Genomic DNA, 24,583 nt, shown 5'->3' on the forward strand with positions numbered 1-24,583 from the left:
CTAATAGCCTGCTGTTGACAGGAAGCCTTACTGATACACAAACAGCCGAATAACACATAGTTTGAATGTTATATGTATTGTAGGCTATATTCTTACAATAATGTAAGCTAGAGAAAAGAAAATGTTGATAAGAAATCATAAGGAAGAGACAATACATTTACAGTATTAATTGAAAAAAAATCCATGTGAAAGTGGACCTGCTCAGTTTAAACCCATGTTGTTCAAAGGTCAACTATACTGGCAAGATACTGTAAAAGCCATTCAAAAATATCAGGGAAGTTTAAGGAATCAAATGTTTTACCTTCATCGGATTTGATATTCCAAGATATTTATTCTGCAACTATAAGACATAAGAGATGAGATTTATTTATTTTTTATAGTTTGAGGTTTAAAAAAAAAATCTTTATTGTATTTTTCCCATTACCCTTTAGACCCCTTGTACCCCCCTCTCCCCAGCAATCTTTATACTGCTGTCCATGCCCGTGAGTCCTTTCTCCTTTTTGCATGATTCCTCCACCCCCTAACCTCCCCCTGCCCTAGCTGTCATCTGTTCTCCATCTATGAGTCTTTCTCCGTTTTGCTTGTTAAGTTCAGTTTGTTCGTTAGATTCCACATGAGTGAAATCATATGGTGTCTGCCTTTTGCTGACTGGCTTATTTCACATAGTATAATGTTCTCCATGTCCATCCATACTGTTGCAAAAGGAAAATTTTCTTCTTTTTTTCAGCCAAGTAGGATTCCATTGTGTAAATGTTCCATAGTTGTTTTTATACACTCATCTATTGATGGACACTTGGGCTGCTTTCATGTCTTGGTGATTGTAAATAATGCTGCAATGAGCATAGGGGTGCTTATGTTCTTTTGAATTAATGTTTTGGGTTCCTTCAGATTTATTCCCAGAAGTGGGACCTCTGGGTCAAAAAGAAGATCTATTTTTAATTTTTTGAGGTATCTCCATACTGCTTTCCACTGTGGCTGCACCAGTCTGCATCCCACCAACAATGCCAAAGGGTTCCCCTTTCTCTACATCCTCCTCAGAACTTGTTTTCTGATTTATTGATAATAGCCATTCTAACAGGTGTGAGATGGTATCTCATTGTGGTTTTTATGTGCATTTCTCTGATGATTAGTGACATTGAGCATCTTTTAATATGTCTATTGGCCATGTGTATGTCCTATTTAGAGAAGTGTCTATTCAGGTCCTTTGCCAACTTTTTGATTGGGTTGTTTGTTTTTTTGGCATTGAGTTTTATAAGTACTTTATTAATTTTGTATATTAACCCCTTATCAGATGTATTGTTGAATATGTTCTCCTATTCTGTGGGTTGTCTTTTTACTTCATTGATGATTTTCTTTGCTGTGCAAAAACTTTTCAGTTTCATATAGTCCTATTTGTTTATTTTTTCTTTTGTTTCCCTTGCCTGGGTAGATATATCTGATAAAAGATTGCCGGGAACAATGTCCTAGATTTGTTGCCTATGTTTTCTTCTAGGATTTTTGTGGTTTTGGGTCTAACATTTAAATCTTTGACCCATTTTGAATTATTCATGTGTATGGTGTAAGAAGGTGGTCTAGATTCATTTTTCTCCATGTATCTGTCCAATTTCTCCAACACCACTTACTGAATAAGCTATCTTTAGCTTATTGTATGTGCTTGCTTCCTCTGTTGAGTATTAATTGATTATTAAGGTGTAGGTTTATTTCTGGGCTCTCTATTCTGTTCCATTGATCTATGTGTTTGTTTTTATGCCAGTACCATGCTGTTTTGATTACTATGGCTTTGTAGTACAGTTCGATATTGGGTAGCTTGATTCCTCCAACTTGTTCTTCTTTCTCAGGATCACTGTTTTTATACGGAGCCTTTTGCAGTTCCATATAAATTTTTAAAATATTCATTCTTGTTTTGTGAAATATGACTTTGGAATAAGACATGTACTCAGAAAATTATAAGACACTGAAGAAAGAAATTGAAGAAGTTACAAATAAGTGGAAGGACATATCTAGTTCATGGACAGGACAAATTAACATCATTAAAATGCCCATGCTACCTTGTTTGAGATTCTTAAATTACTGAACTTACCATTTACTTTCTGTATGCCCTCCCCAACCATCAGAAATAACCAGAGAACTCCAGGTCCTGGTGGTCATCATTCCTGTTATAGTGGTCAAGTGGCAACAGCCACTAGGGCTGCCAAAGTCTTGCTTTTTGTAGACACTTCATTCTAAACAAACACATAACTTAAATAAGGATGATGTCATTGGATGTCACAGACTACTGGTGTCCTAAGTTATTTTGATAAAGAAATCTTCACTGTATTTAAGCTCAAAAAAGTAAGCAATCTAACCTGAGTCTCAGCTTATTACTAGGTACATTATCAGAGAATAGTGAGGGGAGGAGAAACCATACAATTCAGAAAAGGGGACTTAATACAGGGACTTTATTACACAGATACTGAAAGGCTGGAAGAACAAAAAAGAAATGACTAAATTAATGCAAGAAGGAACTAGTCTTTAGGCCTAAAGAAACAAAAGGGATGAAGGAGGGGTTTTTAGAGGAGGAGCTACTAATGCAGTAACTGGAACCGTGAATGTGAAGGCCACAACTTCAGAAGCTAGGACCATAAGGAGGTGCCTACACATGAAAGACTTAGGATTTGAAATGTTTCCCTTTTTCTCTTTTCCCATATCCCTTCAGTGCTTCTCATTGACAGAAGCCAACTGAAAGCCAGCTGGAAAAGTTGTCTGGAAAATGCAATTTGCAGATTCCAAGCTCTAGTCCTTCAGAGCATAGTGTAATATAGTAGAATGGACATAGGGCTAAAAGCCAATAGGAAAATAACCAGCATAGACAGTAGTGCTTTCTGGACTTCAATTTTGTTTTTTTTAAAAGAAATAAACCCATGTCTCTCTGGTCAATTAATATTCAACAAATGGTGCAGAAGCATAAAATGGAGTAAAAATAGCCTCTTCAACAAATGATGTTAGGCAAGCTGGACAGCTACATGCAAAAAATTGAAATTCACCCACCAGCTTACACTATACACAAAAATAAACTCAAGATGGATAAAAGACTTAAATATAAGTCGCAACACCATAAAAGTCCTACAGGAGAACATAGGCAGGAAACTCTCAGATATCCCATGCAGCAATATTTTCATTGATATGTTCTCTAGAGGAAGGGACATAAAGGAAAGAATAAACAAGTGGGACTTCATTAAATAAGAAGCTTCTGCACAGCTAAAGAAAACATCAGCAAAATGAGAAGGGAACCAGCTGTATGGGAAAATATATTTGCCAATGAGAGCTCAGACAGGGGTTTGATCTGCAAAATATGTAAAGAATTCACATGACTCCACTCCAGGAAGACAAACAATCCAATTAAAAAATGGACAAAGGACCTGAGCAGACTTCTCCAAGGAGGACATACAGAGGGCCCAGAGACATATGAAAGGATGCTCAGCACCACTAGCCTTCAGAGAGATGCAAAATAAAACCACAATGAGACACCACTTCACACAGGTCAGAATGACCATCATAAATAAATCAAAAAACAACAGGTGCTGACGAGGCGGCAAAGAAAAGGGAACCCTAGTACACTGTTGGTGGGAATGCAGACTGGTGGAGCCACTGTGGAAAGCAGTTTGGAATTTCCTCAAAAAGCTAAAAATGGAACTGCCTTTTGACCCAGCAATTCCACTGCTGCGACTATATCCTAAGAATCCCAAAACATCAATTCAAAAGAACCTATGCACCCCAATGTTCACAGCAGCACAATTTACAATAGCCAAGTGTTGGAAGCAACCTAAGTGTCCATCATTAAGTGAGTGGGTCAAAGAACTATGGTACATTTATAGAATGGAATACTACACAGCAGAAAGAAAGAAAGAGCTACTCCTCTTCGCAACAGCGTGGATGGAACTGGAGAGCATTATGCTAAGTGAAATAAGCCAGGGGGTGAAAGACAAATATTATATGATCTCACCTATAAGTAGAACAAAGAAAACAGGCAAGGAAAATATGACCAGCAACATAGAAAGAAAAAGCCGACAGGTAGGAGAGGGAGAGAGGGAAGGAGGTACTGGCAAGGGGAGGGGAAGGGTCAGATCAAGGTGTGAAGGGCACATGGACGAAGCCAAGATGGGGAAGAATTGAGGGGGGTAAGTGGGGTGGGTGGGGCAGCCAAAAGTGGTGGTGGGTAAATGGAGACAAATGTATTTGAACAATTAAAAATAAATAAATAAATATATATATTTTAAAGAGTTTATTTTATTTTTAGAGAGAGAGGAAGGAAGAGGGAAAGAGAGGGAGAGAAACATAAATGTGCGGTTGCCTCTCACTCCCCTCTAGTAGGGTCTTGGCCCACAACCCAGGCATGTAGCCTGACTGGGATTTGAACCTGTGACCCTTTGCTTTGAAGTCTGGCGCTCACTTCACTGAGCCATACCAGCCAAGGTTGGACTTCAATTCTTTTTTAAATTTAGATAGCTATGAGTCCTCTAAGACTCAACACACTCAAACATTCATTTCTTCTCAATCCCTTTTCCTATTTCCTATAGTCTAGACTAAATGCTCCTCCTTCTTGCTCCCACTGAAACTGGTACTGACAATTCTTATATTACTTATATGACCAGAACCCTGGTAGCAAAACTTTTGCTTTTTTTAAAAAATATTTTATTTATTTATTTTTTGAGAGAGGGGAAGGAAGGGAGAAAGGGAAAAACATCAGTGTGTGGTTGCCTCTTTTGTGTCCCCTACTGGGGACCTGGCCCACAACCCTGGCATGTGCCCTGACTGGGAGTCGAACTGGTTCACCGGTCTGCACTCAATCCACTGAGCCACACCAGCCAGGGCAAAACTTTTGCTTTCTGTTCCCCTTGATATTATATTCTGCTTGCCTAGAGATCTTATTTCTAATAGGAGGAATACTTTGACCAGAAGACTTACTGGTTATTTCATTAATTTGACAGTTAAGACCGCCACCTGGCCACTCAGGTCTTCTCATGCCTCCAAATCAATGAGCAATGAAGGAAGTAACTGTTCTGGCTGGGATAATTGATGCCGACTACCAAGGGGAAATTGGACTAGTACTCCACACTGGAATTAAGGAAGAGTATAGGTGGAATATAGGAATCCCATTAGGAATCTCTAAGTATTACCATGTCCTGTGATTAAGGTCAAAACTACAGTAATCGAGCCCAGAAAAGACTATTAATGGTCCAGACCCCCTTGAGGAATGAAGATTTGGGTCATCCCATCAGATAAAGAACAATGACTAGCTGACAGGCTTGCTGAAGGGTAAGGGAATACAGAGTAGGTAGTAGAAAAGTGGAGCTATAAATACCAGCTACAACCAGTTACAAAAACTAGGACTATAATTGTGATGAGTATTTCCTTTTTTTTTTGGGTTTGGATACATTTGTGTGTCTGTTTATACGTATGCTTTCATTTTTCTTATTCCCTCTTCTGTAATATAAAATGTTTTGACTTTACATTATAATATTTAAGCTTTGGAATATCAAGGAGAAGAGTAAACATCACTTGAGAAATTTATTTACTCTTTAAGGGGAGCAGTTAACACACTTTTGTTTGTACATGGGTAGTTGTATCATGTTAGTCAGAATTATGACCCTTTTTTTTTTTTTAATTTGGAAGTTAAGTACAGGTTAAGGAGACACATATAGGTGGGATGTTGATGATATATTAACTTCTGGATATGTCAATTTGCCTGGATCACAGAATTTTCCAGATTTTTGGCAAAACATTATTTTTGGGTGTTCCCAGAGGTTATTTCTGGATGAAATTAGCATTTGACAGAACTAAGCCAGTGTTAACTAACTCCTCCATCACATAACAAAATTATAATTTCTTTTTTTGGGAGATGAGAACACTTGAGATGTACTCTTTTAGCAACTATCAAGTATAAAAAATACAGTACAATAAACTATGATTACAACACTGTATTAGATCCTCAGCTCTTACTCAACTTATAATGGGAACTTTGTACCCTTTCCCCATCATCTCCTCACTTGCCCCAGTCCTCAGCCTCTGGTAACTGCTACTCTACTCTCTGCTTCTGTGAGTTTGGCTTTTTAAGGTTACACATATGAGAGCATATAGTATTTGTCTTTCTCTGTCTGATTTCACTTAGCATAATGCCCTCAAGTTTCATTTGGTGGACTTAGCAAAGAAGTTTGCCCTCCACAATGGGCGTGGGTATCATCTAATCTGTTGAAAGCCTGAATAGGGCAAAATGTAGAGGAATAAAGAATTCATTACTTCCTGCCTGACTGCTTGAGCTAAGACATCAATCTGCCCTTAGCATCCCTGGTTTTTAGGCCTTCAGATTTGAATGAGAATCTGTACCATCAGCTCCCTGGTTCTTAGGCCTCCAGATTGGAGTGAATTACTCCATCAGCTTTCCTGGGCCTCAGCTTACAGATGATAGATCATGGGATTTATCAGCCTCCATAATAACAGGGGACAATTCCTTCTAACCTTCCTATATATACAGGGTGGGGCAAAAGTAGGTTTCTAGTTGTGAGTATGAGAAATGCAGTTTATTATTATATTATTATTTATCAATTATTGTATTATTTTTCCATACAAACAACTGTAAACCTACTTTTGCCCCACCCATATATCCAATTAATATTGTTTCTCTGGAGAACCCTAACTAATACAGCCTCTAAAAAGAATGTATCACCTTGCAGTATATTAATAGAGAAATCTTGGATAGTTACATTGTGAGTACTAGGTGAAGAATAGTGTTTTTACTTTATGTTTGGTACAGACTCAACAGTGCATAGGATATAGGGCTTCATCATTTAAAATGCACTTCTTTTGATCTTCATTAAGTCTCTTAGCTCTTGTGCATATCTTCTTAATTCTGCTTTTGCATCTCTAGTCCTAAAATCCCAGTGGATATTAGTTTACTTTTCTTAGACACACACACATGCACACTCACACACTTTGTCTACCACCTGATTATAGGTGAACTGTTCCTATTCTTTACCTATCCAGGAATTTTATCTCTTCAATTTAACTGAGGGTTTCTCAAGAACAAAGCTTTTGTCTTATGCTTTTTACTCTGTCCTTCATAGCATCTGATGCAAGGCTGAGGGCACATTTGCTACCCTATGTTTGTTGGATAAATCATAGATACTTACACCTGGTACCTTCTTTGTGTGCAATAAAATCTATGTCTTCTATCAATCTCCATTTCAGTATCACAGAAGCACTATTTGGAAGTATTATATATAGGCAGGGATGCAAAGTGTTTCCTCAGCAACTCCCTTTCCCATCTTGAGGCAAATAAAAATGGCCTCTTGCCAATTTAGAGAGTGCTTAATCTTCATATTTACAGATTAAAATAGAGTAAGAAAAATACTTTAATCTAAGAAGATATTTGTGGGTGTTTGCATTTAGTTTGAAAAAATATTTTATGTTTGGACAATTCACTTATTGTATATTTTGGAAACAGATTTGGGTTTCTAGTTATCACAACATACAATGAATTATAAAGAGATAAAGAGTTTGCATGTAACAGATGGAAAATTAAGCTCTAAAATAAAATAGATGGATGTTAATGGTAGGCATTGTCTTTATTAGGGCTGTTAGAATTTCTATGCCCAGTAAATCTTGGTCAATGTTAAAACTCAATGCCAATGAGAGATGCTTTGAAAGGTGCTTGTAAGTATAATTTTAATATAATTTGGCTTTAATTAAAAAATAACTTTACTTGAAAAATGATACATGCCATCATAAAAACTCAAATAATAGGACATGCAAAGAAGCAGTAAAACATCTTTAAACTATATAATTCGGAATACACAATTATAACATTTTTGGTTACTATCCTTCCATATACATCTCTCTCCACACATATATATATAATTTTGCATGAACTAACTATATTGCATATGATGTTTTAACCTGCTTTTTTACTCAATACATTATTATTTCCCATTTCCTATATCAGTAGAATAAGAAATTCTACTGATATAAGAGAGAATCTCTTATATCTAATATGACATATTAGATATAAGACCTTAGATACAAGACCTTACTTGTAGACACATGAGTTATTTTTATTTCTTTTCTAGTATGAAAAATACTGTAGAAAACCTTTTTGTTCCATTTTTTATTTTGCCCTGTCTTTAGTTGAGTTTATTCATTTAACAGATATTAGCCCAACCAAATGTCAGTTACTCTTTGAGAGGCTGCAGGACAACATTAATCCAATCAAACAAAAATTTCTGTCTTTAATGGATTAATGGTATACATACTATGTGATGTGATCTACATTCTTAAATTTTCTTTCAGGAATACACTAATGTAGTCATCTAGCCCCTTTATAAAAAAAAACAAACCTGTTTACCCAAAACAATTCTAAGTTTTGTTAAATATCTAAATCTTTCCAAGTTTTGTGAGTGAAACATGATTTCTCAGATGTTTATTCACACTTATTTGATGGAAGTTGAATATCTTTTCTTGGGCATATTATCCATGTGTATATCTTTTTTGGTGTGTTGTATAATCATACATTTACATTAAGATAGTTGAAGTTTTTGCTTACTGGTTAGTAAAAAAAAATCTTTGTGCATTGTAAATAGTAATCTCCTTTCAGTCATATATTAAGCAAATATCATTTAATACCATATAAATACAGTCATCCAGTAGGTAGTCTTTTAATGTTTCACTGGTATCACTCAACATTGTGTTTGTGAGATTCATTTATATTCTGTGTTTAACAGTAGTTTAGTCATCTTCATTTTTATTGAATGACTATACCAAAATTTATCTTTCTCTTCTACACTTGCTAGGCATCTCAGTTGTTTCTGGCTTTTGGTTATGACCTATAGTCTTGCTATAAATATTCTTATACACGTCTTCTGGAAAACATTGCTTCACATTTCTACAGTTATACACCTGGGAGTAAAATGGCCATGTTATAGAAACTGCCTTGCTCAGTGTTCAGTAGAAGATCCTGCCAGTTTTCTGAAGGTGCTGTTCCAGTTTGCCCTTGTAATGGCTATGTAAGTACGTTCTGATTTCTATCTTTTCTTTTTTTCTGAAACAATCTGGTGTGTATAGTGGTATTGCATTTTGGGTTTGGTTAGTGTTCCTGATAATTAAGCTGAAGACCTTTTCATGGGTTTATTGACCTTGAAAACTTTTCAAAATATAGATTCTCATGTCCCATTACAGAAATGCTATATCAGAATCTCTGGGGTATAGGACTCAGGAATCTGTATTTTAAAAAACTCTATCAGCTGTGACGATTCAAAGATTTACTGAGCATAAATACAACTTTAATTAGAATAAGAAATTGGCCAACTTGTATGCTAGGTAACATATACCAACAGAAAAAAATGGTTTTCCAAACTTTCTTCTTTCAGAGAAATAGAAAACTTGTAGTGAAACTTTTAAATTTTTAAGATTACCTTCATTGTATTATGCATTTTGGAAATGGTCTATCAAGGCTGTTACTGGGCCTGTGTATATTCCATATGTTGAGAGACAATTCACCATGGGTCTCTCACCTTTCTGCATGTCTTGTGAGCAGAGACATTCGATGTCCTTGTCCTGGACTATCTTTTCAAGGATATGAATAGCCTTTGAAGACAGAGACACGGTCTTCCACTGGAGAAAAGAATAGGTTGTTTTACTGTCCAGCATAATAAAGGTGTTTTCCTCTGGGGCAATGATCAAGCAGCTTTACCAGCCATGATGAGAGATTCAGATTCCCTGAGTGTGGGCTCCTCTCTTGTGTAATACAACCTCATTTGTGTACAGGCAAACCCATCTCAATGTTAATTTATGGAAATTGAGGTTCTAGCAATTTAATAAGTGCTGACACTCTGGCTACTGCTCATTATATGAGTAATAAAGTTCTTTGCCTCTGATTGAACATCAGTAAACTTGTGGCATGCTCTCTAGTAAGTTTTCAAATAAAGTATTATACTAAATATTTCTTAGGTTTTTTTAGCATTTTATACTTTCCAAATTTTATCTATTCAATGATTACAATAGGCATTAAGTAAGATGTTGAGTTAACTTTGACAAATCATTAAAGATAAGGTGACAAATATATTTTTAGGCTTATTATTAGAATAAATATTTATAAAAAGTATAGTAAGAAATTCATCCAGTGTACTTTATGGTAGGAAAAAAAAGTTCTTGTCATTCACCCAGTTCTTTCATTTCACCCAGTTCTTGTATTAATTGCTAAAATCCTCCCTAATTTATGCAATTTTAAATATTCTTCTGTAGACAGCAAGTTCATGAATGTGCTTTAGAGATAATACAATTTATTTATTTAGTATAATTTTAGACTAAATATTATAAATGGGATTTCCAAATTATGGTGCCATGGTTTAATGAGGTGTAATTACAGGTCCTAAGATATTTGTATGAGGAGAAAAAACTTATTGTACATCATTAAGGTGTTTTATGTATGATGATGACTGACACAACCCATTATAGAATTTGAATAAGCTTAATTGTCCAAGAAAAATAATTGAAAATAATCCTTTAGATGTCAAAATAGAGTAATTTATCATATGACTCTGTCAGTTGTTATTTAATATCCTTCCTGGTTATAGACATGCCTTTTTGGTGGCTCATTTGTTATGTCACCAAGAAAATATTATTTTTAGCACTGTTCAAGATTAAACTCTTATTCCCAATGTGTGAAATAAGAATTGCACAAGAACATTGGCATTAAAACAATGTGATATTATCGGGTGCCTTAAGTACTCTGCTAATTAAAGTGTAAAGCTGAAAATAGGCATTAGTAATAATAATTTATCAGTTGTATTTTTGAATATTTCCATAAAAATATTTTTAAAAACTTCTTTAATTACTATTCCATGTTATTCAACTGAGGACAGGCCAATAATAACAATTCTACTTTTGAGCTTTGTGTACTTTACAACTAAAGGTAATTGAGAGGAATAGGGTCAAAGGGAAAAAAATCAGAGGAAAATGATAAACCTCATGTTAGATTAGCACAAATCAATATATGTTTCTGTGCAGCTGGTGGAAGTGAGATGTAAATTTGGCCCCAAGATTTACCAGGCTAAACAAAGATGGAAATAAAATCATTTATAAGACTTAGAGAGTTCATAAATTAAAGTCAATCAGTTTATTACAGGAACATCTCTTTTCTTGTCCTGGACATATGCAGGATTATCTCTGAGTGACTTGTTTATATCAATAATCCAAAGATCCCTGGCTGGGTGACTCAGTTGGTTGGAACATCATCCCTCACAGCAAAAGGTTGTGGGTTCCATCCCTGGTCAGGGTGCATATATATGCTGCAGGTTCAAGGTCCAGTTAGGACATATATAGGAAGCAATTGATCAGTGTTCTCTTTCACACGGGTGTTCCTTTCTCTCTGTTTCTCTCCCTTACCCTCTCTCCAAAATCAACAAATATACCCTTGGGTGAGGATTAAAAAAAGAAAAAAATCCAGAGATATGAAGAAAAAGCTCAAATTGTTACAGTAACTCTCTAAGGGGCTACTATTAGTACATCAGAATGTGATACACATTTTTAGGCTTTGAACATTAGTGTTGATTGTTCAATACTAATTTAGAATAGATAAAAGAGTAGATGGACTGCCTATCTTTAGAACATCATCCATAAATATTATGTCTGGCAATCAGGCTTTTGACAAGGGTTAAATGTTAGATAACACAGGGTTATATTTTCTTGAAAGAACCTGGGATCCATATAATTTTTAAGTGAGTTGTTTGTATACTTTAGCAGACAGCTGAGAAGAGCAAACTTATAATCTTCCTAAGAAAATTAAGGAGGGTAAAGAGTCACTTGCCTGTGTAACTGATGTCTCATTTCCTCATGGAGGAGATTGAAGGTATACGTAGTTAAAACCACCTGTACATTAAAAAGATCTCATCATGGAATGATAGCACTGAAAATATTCTGTTACAGTATACTTTTGAGATATAATAGTAGATCACCACCTTAGGGTTATAGGCTGCTTTTTCTCAGTATCTGATTCATTTGGATGAAAGTATGAGCCTGAGTCGTTGCCTCTGGATGGCTATGGCATACTATTTCTCCACTTTGCATTGAATTGAGTGAAAACTTTTTAGAAAAGACTTTTTTCATCTGCACAGAGGTCATTTTCCTATTTTTTCTTTTGGGTATTTTTCCTTTTGCTTTACGACTACTACCTGATATGTTACAGATTTACGTGTAAGACACCCTCTTTCATCTGCAAAGATAAATTTCTTACTGCCTCAGGAGCTCAGTTGTCTTTTTAAAAATTCTACTTAAATCCTTTTTTATTTTCTATCAGCATATCACACTTACAGTTGTGCATTAGGCTTGAAACTTCTTTTAAAGCTGTTTGGATAGAAGACAGTCCTTAAGAATGTGTTGCTGCAAACTGACTTCTACCTTGCTCCTAGTGGGGAGGAAAGTTGAAATCATTTTCCTTTTTTTCTTCTTCCAAATTCTATTCTGAGATTGAATGAATATTAACATTTGACTCTTTGAGATTTCTACAACTAAAAGGATAACTATAACTTTGATGCTTAATGAAAAGATTCCATAAATGCAAATAATTTTTTCATATTAATGATTATATTATGATGAACACTTACATTAATCAAAGTCAGTTAAAATAGAATAAAGTACAATAATAGAGCTTATAATTAGATTTTAAAGTCCTCTGTTGCATTACAAGAGTCTTTAATTTCTCAGGTCTTATAATTCTCCTGCTAACTTTTTTTAAAAATTATTTTTATTTTTTTTCCTGCTAACTTAGATTTACCAGAAAAGAAACAATAAGAGGTTAGTGGTAAAGGTTGTTTCTATTTCATCTTTAGGAGTCATCCCCTGTCTATTACTGGCTTTGGCATGAGGAAAGTAGGGATTCTATTTGCCTTTCTTTCCTTTTCTTCATGACCTATAATGAAGAGTGTTGATCTGCACTTAGATAATTTCAGGGCACTTACTATGCCAAAATTTAAAAAAAATATATGTCTTAGAGTTATATATAGGCTTTCATGATATAATCATTATCTTTCTTCCACTGATATATGCTTGAGTGTCCCATTGTAAGAGAGATTTCAGAGAAAAGAATTTAGGCTTTGGAGGCCAATACAGAGCAAATTTAGGGTCTGCTTTGGTTTCATCTATTTACAGATAGGGAAAAAAAGCTTCCCATGTAATTACTCAAACTATTGGAGTTTTACAACAGAGCATGGGACATACAATCTTCTGATAATATGCTTTTACTGCCTTGCTTTGTTTATGATATGAGTATATCTCTATTGGAAATTTTAGAGAAAAGAGGGATGAGATGGTCAAGGGAGAGTTTTAATATTCCTGGGTTCTGTACATAGTGCCATCTTAATGGCGCACATTAATAGTATCTGATTATAATAAATTTTATTTGGTAATAATGTCCATTTGTTTTTTCTCTGAGCAAACATCTTATTTAGTTATAACTGGATTGAGATAAGAAAGTGGTTACTAATAAATATAATTATAACATTGAGTATATTGGTAAAATTTTTCAAATAATAACTATTAAAATAAAAACTGAATAAGTAAGGAGAGTAAATTGTTCAGGTTACCACAATAAGGAGAGTACCATAGATCCAAAGATAAGAATGTCTCAGTAGGTAGTTTTATTCAGATTTTATATGGAGGGATAAAAAAATTGTACATGGGAGGACTTATATTTGGGATTGTTTTGCAAGAATGAGAAAACTTTAGTCAGTTATCTGAATGGGAAATGTTTTTCTCTGTAGTTAGCTAGCTTTAAGCTGATTAATCATGAGGCAAGGTATTGGTAGTCAGAAGGTCTGAATTAGGTCTTGTCAGTATGTTTAAGGGAAAGGGGAAAAAAGCTAGGTTAATTCTTACCAATCCCCCCTCTTGTTCAAGGCAAATGTTGTCTATCTTAGAATAACTGTAGGAGCTATAGTAATTTCTTCTGGGTTTTGGGTCAAGGTTTGGTGACATATTCCACATACTGAGTAGTTTCTTGTTGGCTCTATTCTTGGAGAAGTAGCTGAACAACCTGTTCTGTGAGAGTTTTCTGCTATTCCAAATGGATTCTGGAGACAAAGTATTAATTAGAGGGTACTTTTTAAATGAAGCAGAAAAATGATTATAAAGGTTATGTTGAGTAATAATACCAAGAATTGCAACAAGCTGGCAACTATTTTAGTGGATTCTAGGAAACTAATGTGGAGAAGTCCTTCAATTATAGGATAAAGGGTATGGAGGAAATGCAGCAAATTTCTTGGTTAGTATCTCATATGTTCTTGTGTATGATGTAGAGGTCAGAGAAGTTTTTGGAACAAATGTGCAGGAAGTGCTTCTGACTACAGCACATATTAAGATCATATGAAGTGCTCGTTGTGGAGTCCTGCACTTTGAGTCCTGCACTTTGAGTCTCTTGACGTTCTTGAGTGAGGAGGTCACCCTTCTTTGTCACGTTGTCTACAGTAATGGTTATTTACTATAATGGTGCATGGAAGACGCAAGAGTTTAATTTCACTGCTCAAGTGGCTCATATTGCAATAGTTCAGGTGCTCCAGGCAAAATGATGGCCTGAATGTAGTTGGACACAACCCTCAAGTCATCCCAGGCACTTAGCTGCTTTTTTAAAGGATGTTTTCAAATCCACAGTAAAAGAAATATTACAGTTCATGTTTTGGCATACACTTCAGCGTGTTTGAGTGGTAGTTACTAGTGGACTATTGAGATTGATAATGGGGTATTGAAGAAGACAAAGAGGCATTAAAAACACTTAATAAAGAAGTTGAGTTAAAGATCTGATGAGGACTGACAAGACTGGTTAGGTAACAGAAGCCTGTCCATTTTTTTTGGAATATACCGATAGGCTCAATTTTCATAAATAAAATAGGTGTCTTTGGGGACCAACTAAGGGAAATGGAAGTAGGTTATCATAGGTTATCCTTGGCTATAAAAATACCCTATACAAAAAATGCGAATGTGTACACCATGGTAGAGTTGTTGAATACAGGGTTTCACTTTCTGTGAGAAAATGATGAATATTATAAGAACAGTCATCAGAGTTAGTAGCATAAAAGGTATATCAACAGAAACTGGAACTGAGAAAAGGGCCACATGTGAAATTGTAACAGATGCAAGTAAACCTCTTGTAGGAGCTGTCCGGGCTGGATTTGGATTTTCACCTAATGTATATAAAATATAATGAGTTTTCTTACATTGTATATGGGAAAATAGCTAAGTTAATATCTTTGGGGGCTTTAAGCATGGGAAGAGGAATTTGGGAAAAGATGATTGAGCCAAGAGAAAAGAGACAACAAAAGGAACTATAGGAAAAATTATAGGACTGAGTAATCAGTTTAGTGAATATCACCAAAAGGCTTCAAAGGCTTTGAATGTTTACAGGTAAATGAGAAATGAAGAAAAAAGAAACAGTGGTGAGGGCCAAAAGAACAAGAGAAGATATGGCTCAAGGAGATATTAAAATAAATGGGTGATAGAAACATAAAAGGAGACTCTAGAGAAGATATTCAGATGGCCAACATTATTGGTAATAATTAAGGGAATGCAAATTAAAGCTACATGAGATACCATCTTGAAACCAGAAAGATGGCTATAATTAGAAAAAAATAGACAGAAGCAACTACTGGCAAAAATGTGGAAACATTAGTACTCTCAAGCATTGCTGGAAGATATGTAAAATGGTACATCCACTTTGGAAAATAGGTTGATAGATCTTTAAAAAGTTAAACAGAGAATTACCATATGACCCAGCAATGGTAATTTTAGGTACATATCAAAGAGATTTGAAACATATGTTCACACAAAGAAAGACTATAAACTAATTTTTAGAGGAGCATTATTCATAATAGCAAAGCTCCAAAGTGGAAACAACCCAAATGCCCATAACTGATAAACGGATAAACAAAATGTGGTATATCCATGCAATGAAATATTACTCATCCATAAAAAAAGATGTATAAATTATGCTATAAGATAAATGGACCTTGAAAACATGATGCCAAGTGAAAGATGCCAGCAACAAATGGCCATGTACTGTATAATTCCATTTATATGAAATGTGCAAAATAGGAAAATTGACAGAAACAGAAAGTAGATTAGTGTTTGCCAGGGGCTGAGGGGAAGGGAAATTGAAGAGTGACTGAAAAGAAATGTGGAGTTTCTTTTTAAAGTAATGAAAATATTCTGGAATTAGTTGTGATTGTTTCACAACATTGTAGTTATGCGAAAAGCCACTGAACTATACACTTTAAAATGATGAATTTAATGGTGAACTATATCTCAAAAAAATATTAAAGGGCTTAATGAGGGGATTAAAGAAGAATCTGGAGAATATTAAATAGGAAAATCCTAGATGATCTTGTTCCAGTGCTTTGGATAGAAGTTGACCATTTTGTGATGTCATTTGTTTTGTTTCAATTTCTTAGTGAAGCAGTGTATTTCACGTTGTAATCTCCTTGAAGCTCTTAAAAGAGCATCACTTTAAGATCTCTTATTGGTGTGAATTTCCATTTGTAATAAAACTTGTACTTTTAAAATAATGAAACATGAAGCTAAGGTTGTATTCACAGTTTTGCATTAGTACTGGAGATTAGGAGGACAGAATAACAGCTCTTCCTCCTGGGTTCAATACTGGTCTTCTAGTGATGTCTTCCAGGAGACTAGGGCTCTGGCCCAAGGATGATGTCAGGGCAACAGTAGTTGGGAAAGTCGAAGTTGACCTATTGGTGAGAAGTCTGAGAGCACTTAATGATACCTTGGAAGTATTTAAGGATGTTATATTGGCTCATATTAGAGTTTCCTAAAAATCTAAGAGGACTAAGGGTTCCTCATTGGCCTGCTGGTAATTATTTCATAAGGAAATAGTTAAAAATTGACTGGAGGTGGGATAATTTAATGATTATTATGGCAAAAGGTAAGACATTCATCCAAGAAAGAATGAGTTCATTAGAGAGTTTGATACTTTGAGTTTTAGGGTACTATTGGTCCATTATATTTTTCTAGGGGTGTGAAGGTAGTAAGGGTGATGTAGTTTTTGTGAGAGTAGAAGTATTCTTTGAATATCCTGAATAACCTTACCAGTGAAGAGGGGTTTCCTCTATTGTTAGAGAGGAACAGATGTATTCCCCAAGTGAGGACAACTCTTTTTAGTAGTAACAGCTACAGTAGTTGCAGTAATCTGTTTGTAGGGAAAGGCTTCTAACCACCTGCAGACTATGCTGACTATGGTTAGCCCATATTCATCCCATGGGACTTTGAAAGTCCATTTATCGATGAAAAGAGGACCAGAGGGAGCTGACTCTCATTCTTACTTTACGTTTACATTTTTACAAGTATTGTCTTCATGGAAGATAAGAAATATTGAGGTCACCTATACAACTTGAGGGCTGGAGTATTCACACCAATATTTGTGGAGGAGATCTTTAAGATTTTCTTTGCTGTGGGCTTTGCTGAGGCTGCGACCTAAATCTGGGCAAGGCCAAGGAGAGACAAGTAGACTTTTGGGTATCTCCAAAGCTCATCTGAGTAGATAAAATATCCAACTTGTTTCCAGTAGATTTTCAGTCTTAGATGCTAGCAGTTGTCCAATAGTTTCTTTAGGTAGTAATTTTTGTCTCTAAGGGAGAGTAATTAATGTGAATGGAGTATGCAGATGGTCAAGAAATACTTTTCTTGTGAAGCATCTATTTTACCATATTTTTCTCCCAAGAGGTTTATTTTAGTATCATGAACCTGGCTTCTAGTGTGAGCTTTAGTTTTGAGAACTTGGGTAGTAGTAAGCTTATTATTTCTAATAAGTTAGCTATTTAAGTTCTATTTGGTGCTCTTTTGGGGGGTGTCCTTGCAGCTTTAATAAATGCTTTTTGTTTCCATACCATACCAAAATCATGTACAACATCAAAAACATATCTTGTGCTACTATGCAGGACTAGTAAAAGCCATGAATTCAGCAACTTGGCTGAGTTAACCTCACGTAGGGGTTTGAACTCAGTGGGTTGTGGAAAATCTGTGATAGTATATTCTTCTTGAAATTTCCCATTTTATGTCTGAGGCAAGTACCGTGTGCAAAGAAAGTGACATCAGGGTCTTTTGAGAGGAGTTTCAGTGAGCTTTGCATAAGAACGAATTATAGACTGTGTGATGGTGATGTAGTTATGAAGTTCTTCAAGAGGAAAGGAAACTGGATGCATTGAGGCTTAAACAGTGATGGATAGTGATGTGAGAGGGAGAAAACAGTAGGATTTCATAGGACGTGAGTTAAAGGCAGAAAATATTGGGTATTCTCAGTAAGTAATAGGATCTGAATTGAATTGCATAAGCATACATGTAGACTGAGTGAATGACCAGAACTAAATCAGCAGTGGTCTCAGTTCATTCTGCAGCAATGGCAAATTTTTACAAACAAGGAGAAATGCCTGAGCCGTAGGGTCTGAAGTAAAGCTAAAATATGCAATAGGCCTTTGGATTCCATTGTGTTTTGGGGTGATGACCCCTAAAGCATATTCTTCCTCTTTGTGCATAAAAATGTAAAAGGGCAGTGAGTAATTGGGAGAATTCAAGAGTGGCAGAAAAGAATAGAGAGAATATGGGGTTTTGAAATTCAGACATGGAGGGAGAGTCCCAGTTAAGAGGTTTAAATATGGACCCTTATCAATGGTATATAAAGGGAAGTTAACAGTGGAAATGTCAGGAATCCAGTTGCTGCAATAGCCAACTAATCCAATAAACCCTTGGAGTTGTCTTTTGGTCACAGGGATAGGGAAAATGGATGATGGTGGTAATTCATTTAGGAGATAAATGTTCCCTTCAGGGAAGATGCCATGTCTTAGATTAATGCACCTGAGGGACACGTAATTGCATTTGTCTTTAGAACCTGATGTCCCCTGTGGGCAAGAACTTGGAGTACATATTGGATGTAGACAAGCAAGCTGTCAAAATCCGGTGAGCAGGTGAGCAAAGAAGGTTTTCCACATACTGGATAAGAGTTTTAGGATAAGGTTAAATTTCTCAGGTTTGCATTTAGGGTCCAAAACAAATAAGTAGCATTCTCAGTAAACACCTGAGGCATAACACATACTGTTGATTATTCCATAGGAAAAAAGATATTGTGAATCAGGTGGAGAGGTATGCTTAAAAAAAAAGAGAAGAGCATAGGGTAATGACTGTAAATGAATGGTATGTGATTGGGTAGAAGTCAGAATGGTGTTCGGGTTAGAAACTGGAGAGCCATGGGAATCCTCTTTTATTTATTGCTTTCAAGTCTTAGACTAGTTAGTATCCTTGCCAATAGTCCTCTTTACTTGGAGGATGGGGGTATTACAGGGACTGAGTGTGTGGATTAAGTGTTCTTTGTAAAGTAGACTTTGAGTGGATTTATAAATTCTTGTCAGTTTTTATGGGGGTTCAGAATGTCTTTAACAATAGTATATAAATCTGACTGTGACCAAAGCTTAGAGTACTTGTTCAGATGTGAACAAAGGTCAATAACTTTCATTTGCAGGTGAGGAAGAGTCATAGGTTAGAGTGGGGAATTAGGAAGCAAGGTAGTTCAATGAAAGTAGGAAAGAATAAAGAGAAGGCACAGGGATTGAAGAAGGAAAACGAAAAGGGAATTCACAGGGTAAGGAGAAGTAGTAGCTGTGGGAAAGGTCTGGTGTGATGCACGCAAAAAGTCCTGAGTGACGAAAGCAGCTGTGAGGTTTAGTTGGGGTAAAAAAGTAGCAGGAGGGGTGGATTGGTGGTGGCAATCACATTCCCTAAGGGATTGTAGCAGCTGAGATATTTTAGAGACATTTTCTAATTTTTTAGCCCCCTTGTACCAAAATATGTTGATCATTAATGAGATGTCAAAGACATTGGCACTCCATAGATGGACAAGTTTAGAAAGTTCCCAGGTGTCCCAGAGAGGCCACTGGGGTTCCAAATTGTCCTCAGTAAAATTCAGATTTTTGGAGAGTAAAGAACTGGTTTGTGACTACCGGTAAACATGTAATTAGCAGATGTTTTGGAAAGGGCTGAGAAGAGGATTGAGAATTTCCTGTAGCACCAAGGTTAAACAAATCTATCAACAAAACAAACCGAGAGAATGCTCCAATTAAAAATCAAAATCAAATCTTACTGTGCTCCTGTGGACAAGTAAGTATCTGAAGCATGGGGATGAGTATCTCTACTCATTGTGAGAACCCTGATTTGCCAGTCAGATTAGGGAAACACAACAGGCTTCCAGTTTAATCTGAGTCATGGTCCCAAACCATCAAAAGCAAAAACTGGATAAGGAAGGAGACTGGTTTTATCCAGGGTGTTATAATTAGGAAGACACCCCACATCAATGTGTCTCAGCAGTATGTTAAATTTTTTGAGGGAGAGATAAACCAGTTACAAAGCGGAAAATTTATATTTGTGTTGTTCTGCAAGGAGGGGAAACTACAGTTTGTTATCCAAATAAGAATTGTTTTTTATGGGGTTAGCTAGGTTCAGTAGAATAACTAGTTCTAATCTTAACTAATTGATCATGAAACAAAGAAAGGGAAGTTGGGGGGGTCTTGTCAGCAGATTCAGGCAAAAAGAGAAAAGTCTGCATTTTTCTTTGTCATTACTAAGGCCTTATTATTAATCTGTCTTGATAGAAGTTTATTCAACTCTGTGTGTGCTGAACAGTTTTAAAGACTAACTAAATATTGTCATACATATTAGGGCTGGGAAGAATGGGTTGCAATTAACTATATAGCCTTTACAGAAAGGTATAGAAGGAATTCTAAGGGATTCTTTTTCTCTGATACATCTAACACGATTTGTCAACAAAATCTCTTACTTCTACCATCAAAATATACCTTAACTCTGATTATTTCTCATACCGCAAATGCTACAATTCTAGTCCAAGCTTCTGTCATCTCTCACCTGGATTATCACATTAGTTCTGACTCTCTGCTTCTACCTTTGCTGTCATATATTCTATTTTTTAACTCACCCAGAATTGTCCTATTCAGGTCCAGTCCATGTTAAGTTACTCCTCCCTGGAAGGTTGCTTACTACCCTCCTGTTGCTCCCATCTCTCTCAGGTCAAATGCCAAAGTCCTTATAGCACAGAGCCTATATGATCTTGCTCCCCGTTGTCCCTCCTGTATCTCCAGTCTCTTGTGCTTTCTGCTCCTGCTGAATTCCTTAATTTCCTTTGAATCTGTCAGGCATGATTTTTGCCTGTGGGCCTTTGCATTTGCTTTCCCCTCTATATCTGGCATAAATTTTGGGTATGCCAGATATTCATTTTATGACTCTGTCTCTTTTTAGTCTTCATTAAAACTTCATTTTCTCAGAAAATGATTATTTAAAGTTGTATCCTATCCTCATGTTCTCCTTGTCCATATTCTCTATTTTTTCCTTCATAATCATTAATGACTTCCAGTATACAATAGAGTTTAATTTTTTAATTTATTCTTTTCTGTCTCTTCTCACTAGAATAAAATCTTCATTAGAGCAGGAACTTTTGTTTGTGTGGTTAATGGCTAAATCTCCAGGGCTTAGTAAATTGCCTGCCATGTGGTAGGCATTCAATTAACATTTGGTAAGTGAATGAATAAATGATTGATTTGTACAAAGTTTAAATTTATTGTCAGAACTGAAAGATTGGATTCAAATTCTATTTTTATTCTTTTTATACATTTGCAAATCAGAACCAGTGCTTTTTCTTTCATGACTTAGCAAAATTCATTTATATAGGTGATTATAACATCTGTCAAGTCTACGACTAAAATAAAACCTTGAATAGAAAAAAATCACGTACAAAGTGATGTAGAGGAAGCAAAAATGTTTGTGAACTTCTAAATAAAACTCATCTGTTCTGATAAATTCTTTTTGGGTAAAACATTCTTTATGGAAAATAAAGCACATCTCCACCTCTAATTCTGAAGTTGTCCTCATAGCAACTTAGAGGATATAGAAAAATAGTGAAACATCATTTTTGCTGAAGTGGAAAAATATACTTAATCATGGCATCACTATTAATGGCTCTTTTTATGCTTTCTCTTTTCCATAACACCACCTTTGAAATACTACCTAACTAGCTTCTAATTGCTCAACTAGTAAATTCCTTTTCAGGAAACAGGCAATATTATTATGATGTTTGCAAGATTTTGTCACATTTCAAATTTTTATATTATTTCTCCATATCATTTAGAATAAAAGAAGGCTCCTACTATTGAGAGAAATGTAGTCACAGAATGAGAAAAGCCTGGGTTTGAGTATGACTCTGTTGTGCAAGGTTGGTCAAGGTAGTTAAACTTCAACTTCCTAGAGTATCAGCTTCAAAAGAACTTTTTTTTTTTTCCTGACATATTCTGGTGTCTAGAGTAGTATATTGCACATGTCATATTCTCAATATTTGTTAAATGAATAGATAAATGAGTATTTTTAGTTAAAAATAGTAATAGTAACAAGAAAGTAATGAGATAAAGTAGTGTAGCATTTACCATCATGGGTAGCTCATTTTTGGCAATAATATGCCACATTTTTTCAGATCATTGCTCAAATGTCCTCTACAAAGAACTTTTCCTGAAATCCTCCCCTACCCCCTGCCCTTTAACATTGAAATTTCATGTGCTCTTTTCCCCAGTAGTTATCATCTAATATTATTTTATTTTACATATTTACTTTTAAATTATCTCTACTCTCCCATTATAATATCAGCTCCATGAAGAAAAGGAATCTGCCATTGTCTCCTGATCTTTCTCAGTTCCTACCCAGTGCTCAGCACTTAGTAAGTCCTTTGTAAATGTGAAGTGCTGAGGGAATCAAGGAGAGTTGCTGCTGTTCCTTTTGTTTTCTTAATAATTACTACAGTTTTTGAAACTGAAATGCTGTATAGGAAACATCCAACCTAACCAACCTAACTTAGGGAATGGAAGTGAAGAAAATATATAAATGAAAAAAGTATCAGAAATTTGAACCAGGAAGTTGAGTGTGGATGTGAATCTACAAAAACTGAAAGCACCTGAACAGCAGATGTCAGGTAGGTTTTGCTGATACTTTTATCACTGGTACAGAGCACAGCATATAGCATTTAGAAGCATCTAAAAAGTATTTCTTGAGAAAAAAATGATATCAATATAAACTATTCTCCCTTCAGATAGTTAAAATTGTGAGAATACTTTCTTTTGTGTATAATTGTCAAAAATAATATAAAATAAACTGGGCTATTGTATCCAGAGTTGTGCTGTTCCAGAATAGCCAGTGGAGTCCTACCACTCACTGCCCATAGGCAAAACTCTGAAGACAGAGTCTGGTGGAAAGCAAAAGGAATCTTATTTAAAGTATACACAACTTGAAATATGTCAGGTTTCTGCTTCATGGCCTGTTTCCCTTAAAAGGACTCAAAGAAAATCACACTGCCACCCTCTGCCAGCACAGTTCAAGGTTGCATCAGGAACCTCTCCTCTCATCCAAAGGCACTGTCCCTTAAGAATCATAGTGACTTGGCTAGTTTCCAGTCACTTCCTGGCTTTAGTCTGTGCATCCAAACATCTTATTGGCAGTGTGATGGCCTCTTCCTCCAGCTCTGCTCCTGCTATCTGGTGTGCCTGGCTCAGCAGAACTTGTGCAGCATAGCTCTGGTTGACAACATTCCTGTGGCTTCCCATGCGGAGGAGGGCACGGGGCTTATTGTCTACCATGTGGCTTCCAGGACTGGCACTGATCAGTGTGCTAAGCCCTGTCCCATTTATTGGTGCAGTGGGCCCAAGGCCCTGCCTGGGCTGGGGAAGGCAGAGCAGCAGCAATGCAGGATCTGCTTTTTCAGAGTCCCCTCACCCCTGATGGAGGATTGGGCGCAGTCCCACTGATGGGGCCCTCACTGAAGGAGCCTGCAGTGTCAAGTGTGTGGCTGCCATGGCAGCTTGTGGCAGCTTCCTTGATGTTTCCACAGCCTCCCACATGGAGAAAGGTAGTGGAACTTGCCACCTACCCGTGCTGCCTCCTGGGACCAAGCGTCACGCCCTGTCCTTTTACCAGCCAAGTGCCTACAGTGCTCCTGGCCAGGCGGGTCCCAGATCACATGGGGAGGGGTGCAGGGGATACCGCCAGATGATGTAGTGCCCCCAAGGCCCACTAGTTCAGTAGCCTGAGCCCCCAGCTGCCGACCCACCAGGTGAGGGAAGGCAGAGCAAAAGCATGAATTTCCCATGTGCTCCTCTTTAAAAGACCACCCTCATAATCCCCTGCATGGTGGAGGTGTCCCCTCCCTTGCTCCCAGCATCAGTCCTTCGCACTTCTTTTCTGCTGAGTCATGCATGCATTGTCCTGGTTGCCAGGGTATGCAGCATGCACAGTCTTCAGCACTTTTCCACCCCGCTCCATTTATGGTTTTTCCCCCCTCGCTGTTATACTCTTTCTTAAGAAGTGAGTATGAATAAATATTATTGGGTGGGATTTGTTCTTAAAAATTAGGGAAATAAATGCCATTTAAAAAAAAAATTTAAAGCATTTTTTTTCATTGTTTTTAGAGAGACAGGAAGGGAGGGAGGAGGAGAGGGAGAGAGACAGACAGACAGAC

General features: G+C 36.3%; 1 pseudogene; it reads right to left on the reverse strand.

Annotated features, from left to right (window-relative positions):
• The window catches only part of LOC129086088 (cold shock domain-containing protein E1-like), a 52,244-nt pseudogene extending 28,030 nt beyond the window's left edge, over positions 1-24,214 (reverse strand).
• Between the last annotated feature and the right edge of the window lie 369 nt (positions 24,215-24,583).

This window comes from Pteronotus mesoamericanus, unplaced genomic scaffold (assembly GCF_021234165.1).
Source record: "Pteronotus mesoamericanus isolate MK-2021 breed Mesoamerican mustached bat unplaced genomic scaffold, CSHL_Meso_final scaffold_36, whole genome shotgun sequence".
NCBI classification, from domain to species: Eukaryota; Metazoa; Chordata; class Mammalia; order Chiroptera; family Mormoopidae; genus Pteronotus; species Pteronotus mesoamericanus.